This window comes from Myotis yumanensis, unplaced genomic scaffold (genome assembly GCF_028538775.1).
Source record: "Myotis yumanensis isolate MYYU_CA2020_CCGP unplaced genomic scaffold, mMyoYum1.0.hap1 SCAF_1, whole genome shotgun sequence".
Taxonomy (NCBI): Eukaryota; Metazoa; Chordata; class Mammalia; order Chiroptera; family Vespertilionidae; genus Myotis; species Myotis yumanensis.
In genome coordinates, this window is record NW_027223752.1 from 203,284,974 (window position 1) to 203,303,324 (window position 18,351).

Genomic DNA, 18,351 nt, shown 5'->3' on the forward strand with positions numbered 1-18,351 from the left:
AACATTTAACACTGTTTCTTGATGACTAGTCAATAAATACATACTAATTTTCCCCTCTTTTTCTCATCTATCATTTCACTTTTCATTCCTTATTTTATTTTTTTCCATATCTTGATATTCGATATCCTTTCTTCTCTCCTCAATGGCTTCCTCATCCTACTCTAGTATGCCTAAGAAGTGACATGTTAGTGTATACATTACGATATCCTATTGAACCTCCTGGAGGACCTAAATACTAAATTCCTAAGAATCTATTTTACATAAAGCATAACATTTACAGATAAATAAATAAATATTTCAAAATAATTTATTCATCTCCATCCTTGATTGAAATAGTAGCCAGATAATTTATAACAAATTATTCCAAATAAAAAAACACTTGATAAGGCCCTCAATGTGTAGAGATTTGCCTTCAAATCAACATTCTTATGGCAACTCACACCTACTATTTACTGGATTAAAATGAGGTATTTCATAAGATAGCAAGTACTTGGTCCTCTGAACTGCATTTCATGAAACACATATGCTTATAACTAATTAATTAATATTCATATTTCTAACTGGTCTGTCCAAATAAAAAATGTACATATTTTTGAAATTCAAATGAATTTATTTGTCTCATCAAAATATAGGGCTTTCACTTGTTTCTTACTGGGAAGGTAATATAGTTTCTTAAATGTGAAGATAATAAACAGGTTGGATCAGCAAGAAGAGAAACTTTATTTTGAGGAAGATGATTTGAAAGCTGGTTGAGCTCTCAGAACTCCAACGCAACTGTAGCTTTGAGTCGATTCGGCTCAGAGGCTATAAAATGCTTATGATTCTGATGTATCCTCCACTGTACAAAAGGACATATTGTTCAAAAGTTTATAGATCTATATCCTCTGTATATTTATGAAAGTGTCAAGGGACACTTTGAGCATACACAATTTTTACAAAGATGTTTTGCTTCTTCCGGCTTACTTCCCATTGTTGGCATCATATGACCTCTTCTGGATTGGACAGATTATTGAGGCTCCTTTGTTGTGATTAAAACTTAGGAAGATGTCTCCACAATCTGAGGCAGGCTGTGCACAGTCTTAGGAAGTCTCCTGTATGTCTTCCCAGTTAAGATATATGACAAGACCTATGTCAGTCACCTCAATCTGTTTTCTACAATGAAATCCAGGAAGCCATTTTTACTGTGTCAATTAGCTAGGCTACGTGTCACAGATTTCCTTCATGGTGTGGTGTCAAGTTAGGTTGTCCAGAGGACACATTTGTGTGGGAGGAAAAGCAGCCCCATTTTGACGCTCCAATGTTTGGTGTAGGGCCAGGTACTGTTGTTGTTTCCACACATCGCTCACCTGTTGTCTCAACTAGTTTAGGGGCAGCAGTCAGACCTGCAGCCTGGCGTGCTCCCACTAGATCTCCTCCTTCAACTTCTGTGAAGTGTAGGCTAGCGTGTGTGGTTCCTCAGGGGACATGCCAGGCTAGCCTGCAGGGCTCCCTTATCACAAAGGTTGGAGGAGGCAAGAGACAGATATTGCTTCCAGTTAGTCCTTTCCGTCCCCCTACTCCACGTTTATCTTACACTGCCAACCCCTAGACATGAACTTAGACCTAAAACCAGATACAGAGGCCATGGTAACCAGACTGCCAATCTTGCTTCCAAAAATGCACAAGATGTAGTTTGTAGGAATACAAATACATTTCTTTTTCTATATTATTAAGAGTGCTTTTCCTTCTTTTATCAGAATATCTTAATATTTAACAACAGAAAAATATATGGCAAAAGCTTTTATATCCAGCTTTATAGCGACCGGTCACATGAAGACATTGTGGTTTTTTTTCCTCATCCATATTAAAAAATTTCATGATCCACTTTTACATATATAGATAGATGTATAAGTAAAATGAAAGAAGAGGCAGATACAATATCTTTCCCTTCCCTTCACTTCCCTCCCCTCCTGTCCCCTCCCCTCCCCTCCCCTCTCCCCTTCCCCTCACCTCCCTTTCCCTTCACTTTTCTAAAAGGTACTGATTCCGAGCTATGTGAGGAGGATTATCATCTTTTGAAGAAGCAATCCAGATGCACACCAGGACTACAACTTCTAGATCAATTTAGGAAGAAACATACTCAACAGGACACCAGCAGAATGTTGCTTTGTTTTTGTGGAAGCTAAAACTCATCAAACTGCACTATTTTCTATTATTAAGGAAACCATTGCTACTTTCTCATGGGAGCAAACTTATTCAGGGTCTCAAAGGGTTTGGCTGCAGGGAAAGTGGAAGAACAGTGGGTTGACATTTTGTCAGCACTTTTCATTGTGCATTACCCAGCTGAATCAAGAAACTGCTCTTCTGTAGATTACTCTCCCGACTCGTGGTCCACAGATGGTTAACCAAGTAATTCAAGGACTTATCACATAAACAGAGCAGTGTGTAACCCATGGATGCCACTGTATGAACAGAAAAGGTATCCATCAGTGTTGTACAACCCCTAAATGGTGGCTTTGCACTTAAATTTATTTAAGGTGCAATTATAATCTTCCTTGAAGATCCTTAGCATTTTATCTAACAAAGATGCTCTGTGCATCATTTGGAAAGGTTTTCTAATGATAGCATACCACACTGCTTTGGACCTTCCTTATAGTTATCTCACATTTTTATAGTTATTTATTCAAAATAGAAAACTAATATTTAATGTTGGTCTTTCCTAAGATCTTAGCTTCTTATGATTTTTTTCTCATTTGTAAAATGTGTCCAAAAGGAGAGTATTTACTGATAAACAAAGATATCATCCTCAGATACCAGTTTGATATTTAAAATAAAATCTGTTGGAGGAGAGCCAACAGAATAATGGTCCTTTCTCTCCTTTCTTTTCTTTCTCCCCCACTTTCCCCTTTTCTCCTTCCCACTCTCCTCCTTCCCCTCTCTCTTTCTTCTATCTACCTGTCACTAATCTATTTCCTCTTCATAAGAAAAAAAAGAGCTTAGCTATATTTTTTTCATGAAAAAAATTCGTTTTAATTTTAAGCTCAGAGGCTCCTGTTTAAACTATTTCTATTGGTAAATTTCCTGATTTTATCCATAATCTTTAATTATCCATAATCTTTATGCACTTTCTTCCTGTTATAAAAGAAGATGATTTGAACCCTCAAAATAAGATATGAGTAGGTATAAATCTGGCAAGACATGCTAATTTACATTTTGTATAATAATATGACTCTTTTCAGTAAACATATGTGTGTATTAGTTTTTTACTTGCACGATGGGGATAAAATTGGAGGATGCACTTAAAAATATGCCTAGAAAAATGGCACTACATACATAGTAAATGGAAAAGAAATAGTGTAATTTTACTACAGCCTAAAGATAACAATAGTTTATTTATAGCTTTTTACCATTTTTCTTGCTTAACTATAAAAAGTTCTTATCAGTGAGGTGTGTTGATTGATTTGTGTGCAAAGTACTCAATTTAAAATTAGCCATTTTTTAATTTATTCAGATTCTTTCTACTTCAATTAACAGAAGGCAGGAATTTAATAAATAAATAATTTTCAAGTATATTTTACATTTTCCTTTTATATTTTAAGCATTTATATTTTTAAAAAGAATAGACAATGTATGTTGAAACATTCTCTTTGAAACTTCAAGCTTATTGCAGAGGTTTATCAATATAGTGTATATTGATAATTTAATAAAATATGAGTCATTTAAATGAGAAAGAATAGATTTTTCAGGATCTCCAAACATACCTCTTAATATTTAACAATAGAAAAATATATGGCAAAATTTACAACTATATTTTGAAGGTAATTCTGACTTCCCTTTATAACTAACAATATATAGAATATGCCAACCACTCTGATATTCAATCTTTTGTCCAATATATAACTCATTCTATTAATAACATAAAAATGAAATTTGTGCTTACATCCTGGTTCTACTTCCTATTTAGATAGGCCAATATAATGATGTCATGCTGATAAAGATATATGCTTTTTTTTTCTTTTCATCCTTTTTCACCCTCTAAATAACTAACAATTTATTCTATAAGAAGAGATAGTGAACTAATTTCTCCCATAGTTTACCCATGAATATAATTTTCTCCTACTTCCAGTGTCAGTATTTCTCATTAATTATTGTTTGGAAATGCATTGACTTAGAAACCAATTATTTTACTAAAGAAAAAAATGTACCACAGAAAGTAATATCTCATTTGCTGAGATATCTTCTTCATGTCATGTTCATTTTCAAATAAGTCATATTTCTTAAAACCACTGTGTTAATGTGTTTATGCAAATTTTTACTGTTTTAGAGTTTATGAATTTTACTTCTCCCTTATCTAAATTTGCCCCCAAAATTAAATGACCTTTTCCAAATTTTTATTTTCTAGAGACTTGGCTCACATTTATAGATTTTGCTTGGATTAATGTTGTTCACAAAATAAAATATCCCTGGAATTTGTCTTTCACTGACTAAATTGGTTTATTCATAATCAAAATAAACTTCATTTGCTCTTACCACTTAGCTTCTGTTGGAAGCAGGTTTTCTTTTCATTACTTCATGCCTGGCTTGTTTCTATGAAATCATGTTCTTGCTGAGGTTTCTGTTTATTCCTACCCAGCAAAAAAAATAAAATAAAAATTAGTGGATTTTCCAACATTTGCAGCCCTATGCTTTGTATATGTTTTCCTGCCTTCTAGGCCATGCAAACATACATTTGTTATTGGAATATTCTATAATCACCAGTTTATCATTGTAAGTAATTAGATATATAGGAGTTAAAAGAAATGATAAAAAGAAAAATATTCAAGAATCATGTGTCTGTTTTCCCCTCCCCTCCAAGAGGTGGCAGCAAAGTTTCCTTCTTTTAATATCTTCACTGAATTCAAAATAAGAAGTAGCTACAGATGACAGGATGATGTGGTGAGGTGCAAGAAGACATTTCCATCCAAAATCAGTATCTTCTTGCAGATGACATTAGCTACAGCCATTCTATTTTCCAGTTTTCATTTTCATGTTAGTGTCATTTCTGAAGAAATGGCATTTATTTTTGTCTTGTATCCTGTTGTGTTTTTTTTTTCTCCTTATTTTAATGAGAAATAAAATTTGTGGATTACTTTGTTTCTTGGTCCTTAAATTCCAACTCGTCTCCAGCACCAGTGCTATGAAGAAAACCTTTGGATGGGTAAACTATGTGACATTTCTTATCATGGGATTCTGGGAGGGAACAAAATTTCTTCTCTAGACTTCTTTCATTAAAAAATAAGCTCGAAGAGGTAGGTTGTCTTCCCCAAAGATAGGCAGGGGTTTGCAGCACAGACACATTCAGAACATAGCCAGTCCTCTTTCCATTACAACATGCTGCTCAATTTCCATCATTACAAGCGCGTGCTCCACTCCCCCTGCCAGGCTTCTCTTTGGCCTTGGCAGTAGTGCTTTGCCTGATTAGCTTACAGTCAGCTGGCAGGGTTCAGTAGCCATCTCAAAACATATCTGTCTCATCATTCTGTGCTTGTCAGCAGCTACCTTTCCCATTTCACTCGGTCATAATTTTTCAGGTCCTTTACAATATTCTATGTAGGATGGCACACAGAGATAGTGCCACACCATGAGAGAAGTCCTGAGAGGAAAATGTTATGGTTCAACATGTGGCCCAAAGAGACATTTGTCCCAAGTAGTCAAATAAACAGCCTGACTTGGATCTAAGGCACAGGGACTAAAAGTGAGCGTGCTTATATAGATAAGTAACTTGGATTTTTTAAAAAAGAGTTGTGACACTCCAGGCTGGAGATATTTCTGGAAAGGTATAATGCCTTTGTCAGGAAGCTATTCTTGTTTGCTCTGAACCCTACTAATCACCTCTGATGTGGACTTCCCATTGACTGCAAAGGATCTTTGGCCTGAGTAGGCAGGAAGGGTGCTGAGATAAAGGGGAAAAAAAGTTCTTAGTGGTTGAAAGACACAAAATCTCCCTTGATGATGAAGTTAGCCAAGTAAAAGGACAAAAAAACAACAAGGAGAAATGCTTTAAAATACATGGAAATAAGTGTAGAAATAAAAGAGGGACATGAAACGAATAAATGTCTCTTTGGTCAGTGGTTTTTATTTTGTGAATTCTTGTCCTATTTTCAGTGTATCTCATTTCTAAAGCTTAGTAAGTGTCCTTTCTTTGAGGTTCACATTATACAGAAAGGGAAGGCAAAAAGGTTTGTCCGACATAATACTCATGCATATTAAGTGTCACCTACCCTGATTAGTTATATTAGCAAAATTGGTTCTTTGTTCTTCATAATTAAAAAACTCCGCCCTATGTAGTTAATTTTTAGCTCACTTAACTTATTTATGAATGTGTTAATTATAGTAATAGATATGAACTGCAGATATCTACTAGAGCATTAATAATTTTATACATTTTATTTTCAAATATATATATTTGTATATGTACATACCTATGTGTGTATATATAAAGGGTGGGGCAAAAGTAGGGTTACAGTTGTGAGTACACGAAACAGTTTATTCTTGTATTATTATTTATTAACTAGAGGCCCAGTGCACAAAATTTGTGATAGGGGGGTGTCCCCTCAGTCCAGCCTGCACCCTCTCCAATCCAGGACCTCTTGGGGGATGTCCCGGGGATTGGGCCTAAACAGGCAGTTGGACATCCCTCTCATAATCCTGGACCACGGCTCCTAATCGCTCACCTGCCTGCCTACTTGGTCGCCCCTAACTGCCTCCCCCCCTGGCCTGGTCACCCCTTACTGCTCCCCCTGCTGGCCTGGTTGTCCCCAACTGCCCCTCTCTGCCAGCTTGATTGCCCCTAATTGCCCCCCCTGCCAGCCTTGTTGCCCCCAACTAGTCCCCCCACCAGCCTAATTGCCCCTCACTGCCCCCCCTTCCAGCCTAATCATCCCCAACTGCCCCCCCCCCCCCGCTGGCCTGGTCGCCACTAACTGCTCCCCCCCGCCAGCCTGGTTGCCTCTTACTGCCACCCCCTGCTGGCCTGGTTGCCCCAATGGTCCCCCCTGCTGGCCTGGTCTTCCCTCACAGCCCCCTGACTGGCCGGGTGGCCTCACACAGTCTGCTGTTCAGTCGTTTGGTCGCCCTCACTAACCCCCCTGCAGGCCTGGTCATAGGCAGCCATCTTGTAAGGGTGTGAGGGTTAATTTGCATATTACCTCTTTTTATATAGGATTATTGTACTATTTACCATACAAACAACTGTAAATCTCTTCTGCCCCACTCTGTATATTACTCTAAAGGAAATTTCCTTTGGCAAATTTATTGATTTACATGTTTGGTACAGAGGAGATAGAATTTTTGTACATAGAATTATGGTACAGTTAAATTCTTTTTAATTTACATATACTTGTTATCTTTAGCATTTTGTGCAATATATATTTTAAATTTAGATTGTAAGGAATTAGGATCCTGTGATATGTAGTGAATTACTTAATCATAATTTAATTTCCTTGAGCAAGAATTTTCATCATTTGTCCATATATCTGCCACATTAAATATTTCTTTCAAGTAATTATTGCAGTTAAGGGTCATTCTGGAAAAAAAGAAGTACCATGTTAATCACAATTTCCTCCAATTACAATGATTATGGCATCATAATACATTTAATGGTCAGAGTACATAAAAATACATTTTAAAAATTGGTTGGTTCAATATACAATATATATAATAAAGTATGCATTGCTGTGCTTCAACATTACGCTGTTATTGCAAAAAAAAAAAAATCTTCAGCATTTGCTTTTAGTAATCTTAAAGTTGCTGAAACTTGCCTCTTCATTAAAACTATTCTCATATATACAGTAAAGTGATTTGATGTATAATTTAAAACAATTACCACAATAGGGTGAGTTAATAGCTGCTTCACGTCACCCAATTACCATGTACATGCATGCACGTGCGTGTGAGTATTGAGAACATTTGGATCTAATTCAGTGGTTCTCAACCTTGGCTGCACATTAGAATCACCTGGGAATCTTTTTAAACTCCTGATTTCTGGGCCCCATCCTCCGGAAATTCTGTTTCTTTGTTACTAATGTTGTGGCCCCACCCCATAACAAAGAAACAGAATTTCTGGAGGATGAGGCCCAGAAATCAAGAGTTTAAAAAGATGCCCTAACCAGTTTGGCTCAGTGGATAGAGCGTCGGCCTGAGAACCAAGGGGTCCCAGGTTCGATTCCGGTCAAGGGCATTGTGCCTTGGTTGCGGGCACATCCCCAGTGGGGAGTGTGCAGGAGGCAGCTGATTGATGTTTCTCTGTCATCAATGTTTCTAACTATCCCTCTCCCTTCCTCTCTGTGAAAAAAACAATAAAAAATATATTTTTTTTAAAAAAGAAGTTAATCTTTTTTTTTTAATCTAATCTCTCAGCAACTTTCAGACATACACTACAGTACTGTTAGGCACAGTCACCACAGACGCCCAGGCTTTCTGCACATGCGCACTAGCTGTCCACCAAAGCTGGCTCTCAGCGCTGCAGGGAGCGCTCATCAGGCGCTGCCACCAGGTGGAGCGCTGCACGTGCCCTGGGGCCTGTGGGAGATTCCCAGGCCCGGCTCCCCAGCAGCAGGTGGACCAGTGTCTGCCGGAACCTGTGACAAGGTCAGTAGGATTATTTTCCCTCTGACAGACAACTGGGGACAAGAGCGAAACTCGTCCTTTTGGCAACATCCCACGCACGCTCTTACTTTTAAAAAAATGTTATCTTTATTGTTGAAAGTATTACATACGACCCCCTTCTCCCTCGCTGACCCTTCGTGCCCGCCCCCACTCCCCGCCCCCCTGCCCAGGCCTTCACCACCCTACTGTCTGTGACCATGGGTTATGCATATTTGCACACAAGTTCTTTGGTTAATCTCTTCCCATCTACCCCTCCCTCCCACTGAGCTTGGGCAGTGTTTTGTAGGAGAAAGCAAAGGCTCGCGAAGGCTCTCTGCACATGGAGCTGGAGCTGTGCTCTTGGGGGAGGGGTTGCATGGCTTAAGTCACATAGTTCCTCTTACCTTCTTCAAAGTGTCCAGTCTTGGATGATGATGATGATGATGATGATGATGATGATGATGATTTTTAACATAACGGAGTGCTGGAACTTCTGCCCTGGACTTTTGTACTTCCGCAAAGTCTGTCCGTTCTGAAGGTTCTGGTGTAATCCCGCCTCTCCAGGGGCCCAAAGACCGTGGCTCAGAACGGCCAGGGTGCTTCAAGGGCGCTTCAGGGCCCACGGCCAGTGGGGATCTGTATGCCTATTACCCAAAACACAGGCGGGCCAGACTCCTCCCAGCCCCTTGCTGCGTGGTGATTCCATCACAATGAACCCTGTGGGGCTGCAGCCAGCACCTCACTCTTTCTGGGTCTATGGATGGGACTGTGGTTGGCCAGTTGGCAGCCTGGGGGCAGGCTCTTCCCAAAACGGCTCCCCTCATTCCTGACTGCCCGGGTCTCACCAACTCCTACAAGGACCCTGCTGCTCCCAGAAAGCACATTTGTCCCTGGATGGAGGCCACATTATTTTTGTCGGTGCAGCATACAAACTAGGGACTTCTTTTTGGCCACCGTGCTGCCATTACTCCGTCAGGAATCCTTTAAATATGGTGACTTAAAGTTTAAGCGAAATGTAAGAATATACTAGTATGTATTGCGAATATAGGGGGGAATGACTGATAGGTTTTCTGAACCTGAAAGAGCACTTCCTTGGTTAGCATAATTGTTTCCTTGTCTATGATCGGTTTCACATGATGTATAAATACTAAATGTTTACTGAGTAAAATCTTAGTGAAGTAATAATGAATTTTTGTTTTTATCCTAATACCAACTAGGATATATTCCTAAATTTTATGTATGAGTAAGTGTGTATGAAATATTACACAAAAAACACATAAAATGGTAGCAGTTGAAGTAGCTTTGATGTAAGGTAAAACAGAACCTGCATCTAGTTGTACTCGGGAATATTAAGCTAAAATTATCACTATCATTTTTATTATGCAAAAGAAGTAGAAGAATTGACATTATGATCTGGGCGTATTGACAGAATTATTAATAGGCAGTGATTAATTAGTGCTATGCTAGGGTTTTGCACTTGAATCCTGAACTCTTTAGACTACTCAGAAATCACATTCCTATTCTTTGAATTTACCACTATAATAGTTAAAGAATCTTTTCTAAAGGGCTAAAGTAATAATTTGATCCTATTTAAAACAAACCAATAATTCAGTCCAATAATCAGACTTACATGATATAAAAACAGACTTGTATAATGAGGGACCTGCTCTATTTTTTGTTGTTGCAGAAGTATTGGTGCCAATATTAACCACTTTACCTTCTAGTTTAATTATCATGGCTCATTTTTTTAGTGGAAATACATTTTTTGAAAGAGCGTGTGATATGAAAAAATATTTAGAGACTGACATTAAGTTATAAAATATGGGCCACAAACTTTAAACTTCTTATTATCATATATTAAGTTTCACAAATTTATGGTGTGTTGGAAGACAGTTATTATTTAAAAGTTTTTCTGTCCTTCTGGGCTACCTCCTATTCCTTTGGCTATAGAGAAAAGGCTTTTGCTGGGCTTTTATCATCTATGCCTGTTGGTGTTTCAGTGGACTGGTATCTATGGTTCCAAGTTCAAATATGTGAAACAAAAAGAAAACTAAAGCAACCCACCAGCATGTCATTTTTTTTGTCTTGAGTTCCCAACCCGGTTTACCTATTTTTCTCTCCATATTTGAAAATCTATGTTTTATATATAATGTTGAGGGTATTAAGTTTATTTCATTAGAAGAATAGGGAAAATTAATCTCCTCTATTTTCCTGAAAGCAGAACCCATGAGAAATAAATTTTAAATATTTTGGTCTGTGATCTGATCTACAAATCACAAGGTCACAAAGCAGTTTGGCAATTATCACACACAAGCTTCTGAGCTGGCATTTTATCCTGAATTTTGGCTTTGTCTTTTATTGCATTGACTAGACAGTTGCCAAATTATCAAGTCATGCTGTACTTTGTACACACAGTCTTTAAAAATAACTTTAAATACATGAATGCTGGCCTCCGGTGTTCATGGGCTGTTGTATTTTCCGCCCTCATTTTTCCCATGAGGTATATGGAAACATATTTGAAGTCAATTGCGGAGGTTGTTCTGCTTACGTGTAAATGCCATTCAAGAAATAGAGCTTTTGGGAATTGAAATGATCCAGGCTATACTGCTTAAAGCCTTAGGGGTAATATGTTTTCATGCTTTCATTTAAAATCTTTGAAATAAATGAAAATGTCTGAAGCATAATTTTTTTTTTTAGATGGATTCTCTTCTTCTGGAATGTTCCTGAGTTTTTACAGGGCATCATCTCTTGGCTACAATTATCTCTGTAATAGTGCTGACTATATTTTTAAAAGGCAGGAGAATATAGTTACTAAATGAATAGTTGAACTGAGCCTCAAAATTTACAACTCCATTCACAAGTACTTAACTTTTTTTATCCAATTGTACTTTAAATTAGGATGCACTTTGTGCCAATATTGTCCTTCATTAAATTTCAAATGAGTGACTTCAAAAGCTGCCCCATTTGAGGGTTATAGTCTAATTCCGCATCTCCAGGGGCCCACAGACCGTGGCCCAGAATGGCCAGGATGGTTCAAGAGCGCTTTAGGTCCCACACCAGTGGAGATCTGTATACCTATTATCCAATGCACAGGAGGGCCAGACTCCTCCCAGCCCCTTGCTTCATGATTAAGACAGAACTAACCAGGTGGGGCTGTATCCAGCACCTCACTCTTCCTGGGTCTATGGATGGGACTGTGGTTGGCCAGTTCCCCATTGACCTACTCAGGCCTGCCCCTGCCCTCCACCCCAGACCTTCACCAGAAATTATTCTTAACTTGTTATTTTCATTTTTAAAATCATTACTAGCTTTCAGATATTCAGATTTTTTTTTTTTTGCCCCCCAGTTCTCATGAAGTATTTTGGAACTAGTTCATAAAAGTTTCATATTGAATAGAAGCATTTATTTTCCTTTAACCAGAGTTTAGTAGCAATGGATTTTGTTTCTTCATTACCCCCCCCCAAAAAATAGCTATTCTATATATATAAAAGCCTAAGTGACCCTTACAACCAGTCGACCGCTCAACTAGTTGACCAGTCACTATGACACGCACTGACCACCAGTGGGTAGATGCTCAATGTAGGCAGACGCTCAATGCTCACAGCTGGCGAGTGCAGCTGCAGAGGCGCCGCCTCTGTGGCAGTGCAACCAAGCTGTAGCCACACGGCAGGCACAGCAGGGCCAGGATGAGTGGGAGCAGCGTAGCACCCAGCCTGGCTAGGGCTCCTCCCTGGCTGCCTGCTGCTTCAGGCACTGCTACATCCCCTGAGGGGGTCCCCGATTCTGAGAGGGCGCAGCCCAGGCAGAAGGACCCCACTGGTGCATGAATCTGTGCATGGGGCCTCTAGTAGCTATATAGTTATGAATATAGTTATATAGTTTATACTTGGATATATGTACATGTACACTACTAGTATATACCATTTTTTAACAGTGGAGTACAAATTAAAGGCTTTGTTTTAGTAAATTATTTAGAAGTATTATATGGAGAATTTATTTTTCCAGGAATGGCTGGTACTGGGTTAGATATACTCACTTTGAGTTCAGGTCAAGTATTATTTGTCTAGAACTTCAGGGAAATCACAAACCGTCACACTATGAACATAGCTAAGTGTTTATCTATATAGTTTGTTTCTCTAAACTTGACTTTATGTTGATCTCTCATGTTCCTTGATTCATTTGAAATGTAGAAATATTTATATTTACCATTATCTGGGTCAGAAGTCTTAATGTGTAATTTTTTTTTTAAGATGGCAAAAACACATTATCTTTTATTTGTCTACAGAAACTATTTACTTTCCCCTTTAAGAATGTATGGCTAAATATAGATGATCAGAATTAAAAAGTTTGTAAATTATTAATAAACATGAAGGACATGGTAATTTATCCAATGAGTTTCTTTCTCATCGTTAAAGTCAAGTGAGGTCTGGACAGATCTTCTTTTTCAAAGCTTATTTTTTGTGTTTTTGTTTGTTTGTTTGAACAAGGTATAAATCTACGCCATGCCTTTCTTTGATATAGGTCTTGTGACTTTACATCACTATTTATGGTTTTTTGCTTTGTTTTTTTCAAATTGATAGCATCTGGAGATTCTAATATTACAGGACATTCTGTTTTAATTATATTGTAATTAACAACTCTTCCTTTCAAATAAATTGGTTTTTCAGCATGGACTGTTTACCAAAAGCCATTGACTAGGAATTTCTTGGCAACATTCTGAAGTCAGGAGGACATGATGGGTTATCTCCTTTTTCTCCACTGTTTTCCTATTTAATATTTTCTATTTAATGATCTAGTTTTTCTTTCATTTAATTATAGTGAAAGCTATATAGTCAAATTCTGATTGAAAGCTGCTTACAAGATGTTATACAAATAATTTGATACTTGCTTTAGAGTAACAATTATAAATATTTTTCACAAATTGGTATTGAAAATATAATGACAACAAGTAACACTGTGATATTACCGATGTCCAAATTATTTCTGGGACCCAAAGCCATTAGGAAAGAAAATTTTATTTTAGAAAAGCAGTCCTAATGGTTACTGTCAAAAAATAGTATTAGACATCAGGAAACAGCTGTATTTACATCTCAACTTCTGAATCAATTAAGAAATAAGGCAGGAGTCAAACTTATAGCGATAAAATAATTATAAAATATGGCATAGATCTGCAGTCAAATGTCTCCTAATATATATCCTGCTCACCTTTTGCTCTCTTGAATTAAGTTGTTCTACCCAGTCAGGGACATCTCCGGAGAGGAAGCACAGAAGGGTTGATAGACATACATATATGTAGTTTATTCTCCAGTGTTGGATTATGTATCTCAGGTCATCAATGGGAAGCAATGAGCCATCCAAAGATATCCTTGTCATGCTTTTTCTTCTTGCGGACTTCAGCCAATGGGAAGGGAACTGGAACTGGAGACAGGACCCTTTTATGGTGTGAGCAATAAAAAATTTTAACAAATAGCATTTTAACAATGCAATTAACATTTAAGAGGATGTTGATTTTATTTAAGCCCTTTATACAACTTTGGGCATATTATTATCTCTTCCCAGATAGTGTAATTTGCATTTTTAAGATGCTTTTTGACAATAGCTTCTTAACCATAGGTCATCTAGGGTGCTGTGGGTACTGCTGTATACTTGCACAGTACAAAGGCATCTGGCCAAGTGGAGAGGACAGAGGTAAAATATAGCCCTTTCTGTACTTGTCAAACCCCTCACTCTATTTTGAGGCTGATTCAGCCAGGGAGGCAGGGGGCGGGGGGCGGGGGGGGGGTCTGTCTTGTATTAAAATGCCTAAAAGTGCTTCTTGGTTTGCAATTTGCACAAAGACCCTCTATATAAGGCGGTGTAGAGCCTGCTTGACAAAAAGGAGGTTAAATAAAGATGGCCATCTAAGAAACTTTTAAATAAATGACCGTCATTTTGGAGCAGATGGAACTTTTAGAGGCCTGTAAATCATACCTTATAGGCCACTGTTGCTACTTAATAAAGTGGACTTGAATGTAAAGAATAGTATAGCATTTTAAGATTGAAAATATTGTGTGTGTCTTTTCTGTTTGTGACCTTGAATTGTAAACAATACTGAATGTGGTTGCTATGTGTTTTCATATCGAAACACTTCATGAATACCATGTTCTGATAGGTATAAAAGGGACAACTCATTACTATAGTGAAACACATCTTCCCCCTGAGACATTTCCACCCTGCTCATGTGGCATAATTAAACTGCTTAGAAAGAAACTCAGAAACATAATCATAGCCATAATCAGCTACCACTGTTCTGTAACCATCCAGGCTAACCTTATGTATAACATTAAAAAGTGACTTTCATTATAGTAGATTTCTATTTCTTTTTAATTGCTTCCATTTTTCTTGAAGTCATTAATATTCAAAAATTCAATCATTGCTCTTACTTCATTTCCTTTTTGAGATTCTTAGATGAAAGCCTTCATAAAGCTATAAAATATAAAGAATTATTTCCACATTGGCATAGTTTTTAAAGCAGAATTCTGCAGTCTTGCTTTACAAAGAAAAAGCCTGGCCTCTTTTGATATCTAACAGCTGAAAAATTACTTTTGAGAAAATGTTCTTAGGTTCAAGGCCTTTTGTCTCCTCTGATAATTGCTCAAATGTCCATATTTTACTTCATGTTTTGTTCTCTTGAGATTTTTTGTGCATTTTAATCACATGCAAAATTATGAATACAGAAAATATGTTTTAAATTTAGAAATTTATTTCAGAAACGCTGGCCTTTCTTTAGAGGGCAGTGTTGAAAGTGCTATTTTGCATTTGTCTTTTATATATTTCACTCTGTGAACCTCTGCAATTGAAAGTACTTCTATTTAATCTTTACAATAATAGGGATTCATTTATTTTCAAGTACGAGTTAAAAGGTATTGTTGGAAATACTTTAAAAATTTAAACACATATGTTACAACGAATTATCTCATGTTTTTCAGACATTTTGAGTTACATGTAGAATACCATTTATGCAAGTTCAGGTTAGTATATTTTTCCAAAGTTATGTATTATAGTTGTAAAAGTTTGTCTCTGTCCCCTTTTCTCTGCCTGTATGTAAAAGCAATTTTAAAAACTTTGAGTAAACATATTATTTTTTATTTCTACCTAAATTTTTGTCATAAATATCTCATATAATTGTTAAATACTCTTCAAAATCATGTATGATCATTGTCTTTTTGTCAGCAGGTTGTAATGCAGGAAAAGTCTTATTGTGTTTAATATAGCAACTCAATGCCACGAATCACTTTATTACCCATTAGGAAAATGACATTTTCTCCTCCCTGGGCCATTTTTTCTACTGAGAGTCCTATACTGGCTTTATACATTTTGTCCAAAGGCTATTCTGATTACAGATATAGTAGTGATGGAACAAAAATTTATAAGGAATTCCTGTTTGAAAGGTGCTTTTAGTACACAAAGCAAGTGATCCAGTGTCCAATTGGGTAACAGAATTCACAACTGTAGCTCCTGTCTATGGTTAATCTCCTTCACTTCTGCTCTAAAGACTGAATCTTATCCTATTGTCAGAGGTCTTCGAAGATGAAGGGAGAGAATGAACCATCCCTGATTCTGTTCTCTGATAAGAATATTATACTCTTATATGGAGCCTAAGTTCTCAACATTACACTCCTTTATTTTAATTACACAGTCTCTTTTCTTAAAAATGCAAACCTGTCTCTGAGAAACTGGTCTAATGGATTTTTATATGTAACCAGTTTCCTTCCCCTTCTAATCACCTGACTGGAAAAGAAGTGACAGAACACTGATACCAACTCTTTCCACTTCCATGACAATTTAAATTCCTGGAACTCACCGTTCTTCCATATTGCAGATTTTTTAAAACAAAATGATGTTGGCACCTTGTATATCTCCAAACCAGATGTCCCTTGGGGCCTTATTTACTTTGGCCTTCTCAATTATTTTTCCAAATTTCTATATATGGAAACATCTCAGAACCCGGAGATCATATCAACTAGGTGGTCCTTACCCTCTGACTCAATTTAAGACTATACATATCCTTAATCAAAACATTTCCTGCTTTGAGTTGTGTCATTTTTCAGAGCAGGGTTGCATTTTCTAGCCTCCAATCAAACCCCTGAACATTACATATTAATAATTTATTCCCTAATTAAAGTAAAATATAAAGATTCATTTTTTTCAAGATATTGTCATACAAATTATTTGTAGGGCTTTTAATTTTTTGCATGAATAAAGTAATACTTCATTATTTCCAATTGGGAAAAAAAAGTGACAAAGATGAAAGAGAAAAGGATGCTCTTTAAGAAGAGAACCTCACCCTAGCCAGTTTGGCTCAGTGGATAGAAGAGCATTGGCCTGAAGACCAAAGGGTCCAGGGTTCTGTTCTGATTGGTCACATATCTCGGTTTCAGGCTCCTTCCAGGCCTGGGCCCTGGTCAGAGCTCCTGCAGGAAGCAACCAATTGATGTATTTTTCTTACATAGATATTTCTTTCTGTCTTTCCATCTGTCTTCCACTCTCCCTAAAAATCAATGGAATCTATAGATTGCTTTGGGTAGTATGGACATTTTAATGATGTTGATTCTACCAATCCATGAACATGGTATGTTCTTCCATCTGTTTATGTCTTCCTCTATCTCTTTTTTCAGTGTCCTGTAGTTTTCTGAGTACAGGTCTTTTACCTCCTTAGTTAAGTTTATTCCTAGGTATCTTAATTTTTTTGGTACAATGATAAATGGGATTGTTTATTTAATCTCTCTTTCTGTAAGTTCACTATTGGTGTATAAAAATGCCATAGATTTCTTGGCGTTAATTTTGTATCTGTTACATTGCCGAATTCATTTATTAAGTCTAATTATTTTTGATGGAGTCTTTAGGGTTTAATATTTGACAAAGGAGGCAAGAGCATACAATGGAATCAAGATAGTCTCTTCAATAAATGTTGTTGGGAAAATTGGACAGATACATGCAAAAAAAAAAAATGAAACTAGACCAGCAACTTACAGAATACACAAAAATAAACTCAAAATGGATAAAGGACTTAAATGTAAGACAGGAAACCATAAAAATACTAGAGGAATCCACAAACAGCAAAACCTTAGACATATGCCGAAGCAATATCTTCACCGATACAGCTCCTAGGGCAGTGATGGCGAACCTATGACACGCGTGTCAGAGGTGACACGTGAACTCATTTTTTTGGTTGATTTTTCTTTGTTAAATGGCATTTAGATATATAAAATAAATATCAAAAATATAAATCTTTGTTTTGCTATGGTTGCAAATATCAAAAAATTTCAATATGTGACACGGCACCAGAGTTAAGTTAGGGTTTTTCAAAATGCTGACACACCATGCTCAAAGGTTCGCCATCACTGTCCTAGGGCAATGGAAACTAAAGAGAAAATAAACAAATGGGACTACATCAAAATAAAAAGCTTCTGTACAGCAAAAGAAACCATCAACAAAACAACAAGAAAGCCCACTGGATGGAAAAAGATATTTGCCAATGTTATCACTGATAAGGGTTTAATCTCCAACATTTACAGGGAACTCATCCAACTTAAAAAAGGGAAGATAGAAAACACCGGAGACCGCTGCCGCAAACAACCATTTCAAAAATACAACTAAAAGACGGAACGGACATCACCCAGAACCACAGGAAGGCTGGCTGAAGAGAGACTCTACAACTAGAAGGAAAGAGAACAGCAAATCGAGGCTCAGAGGCGGCGCAGTGTG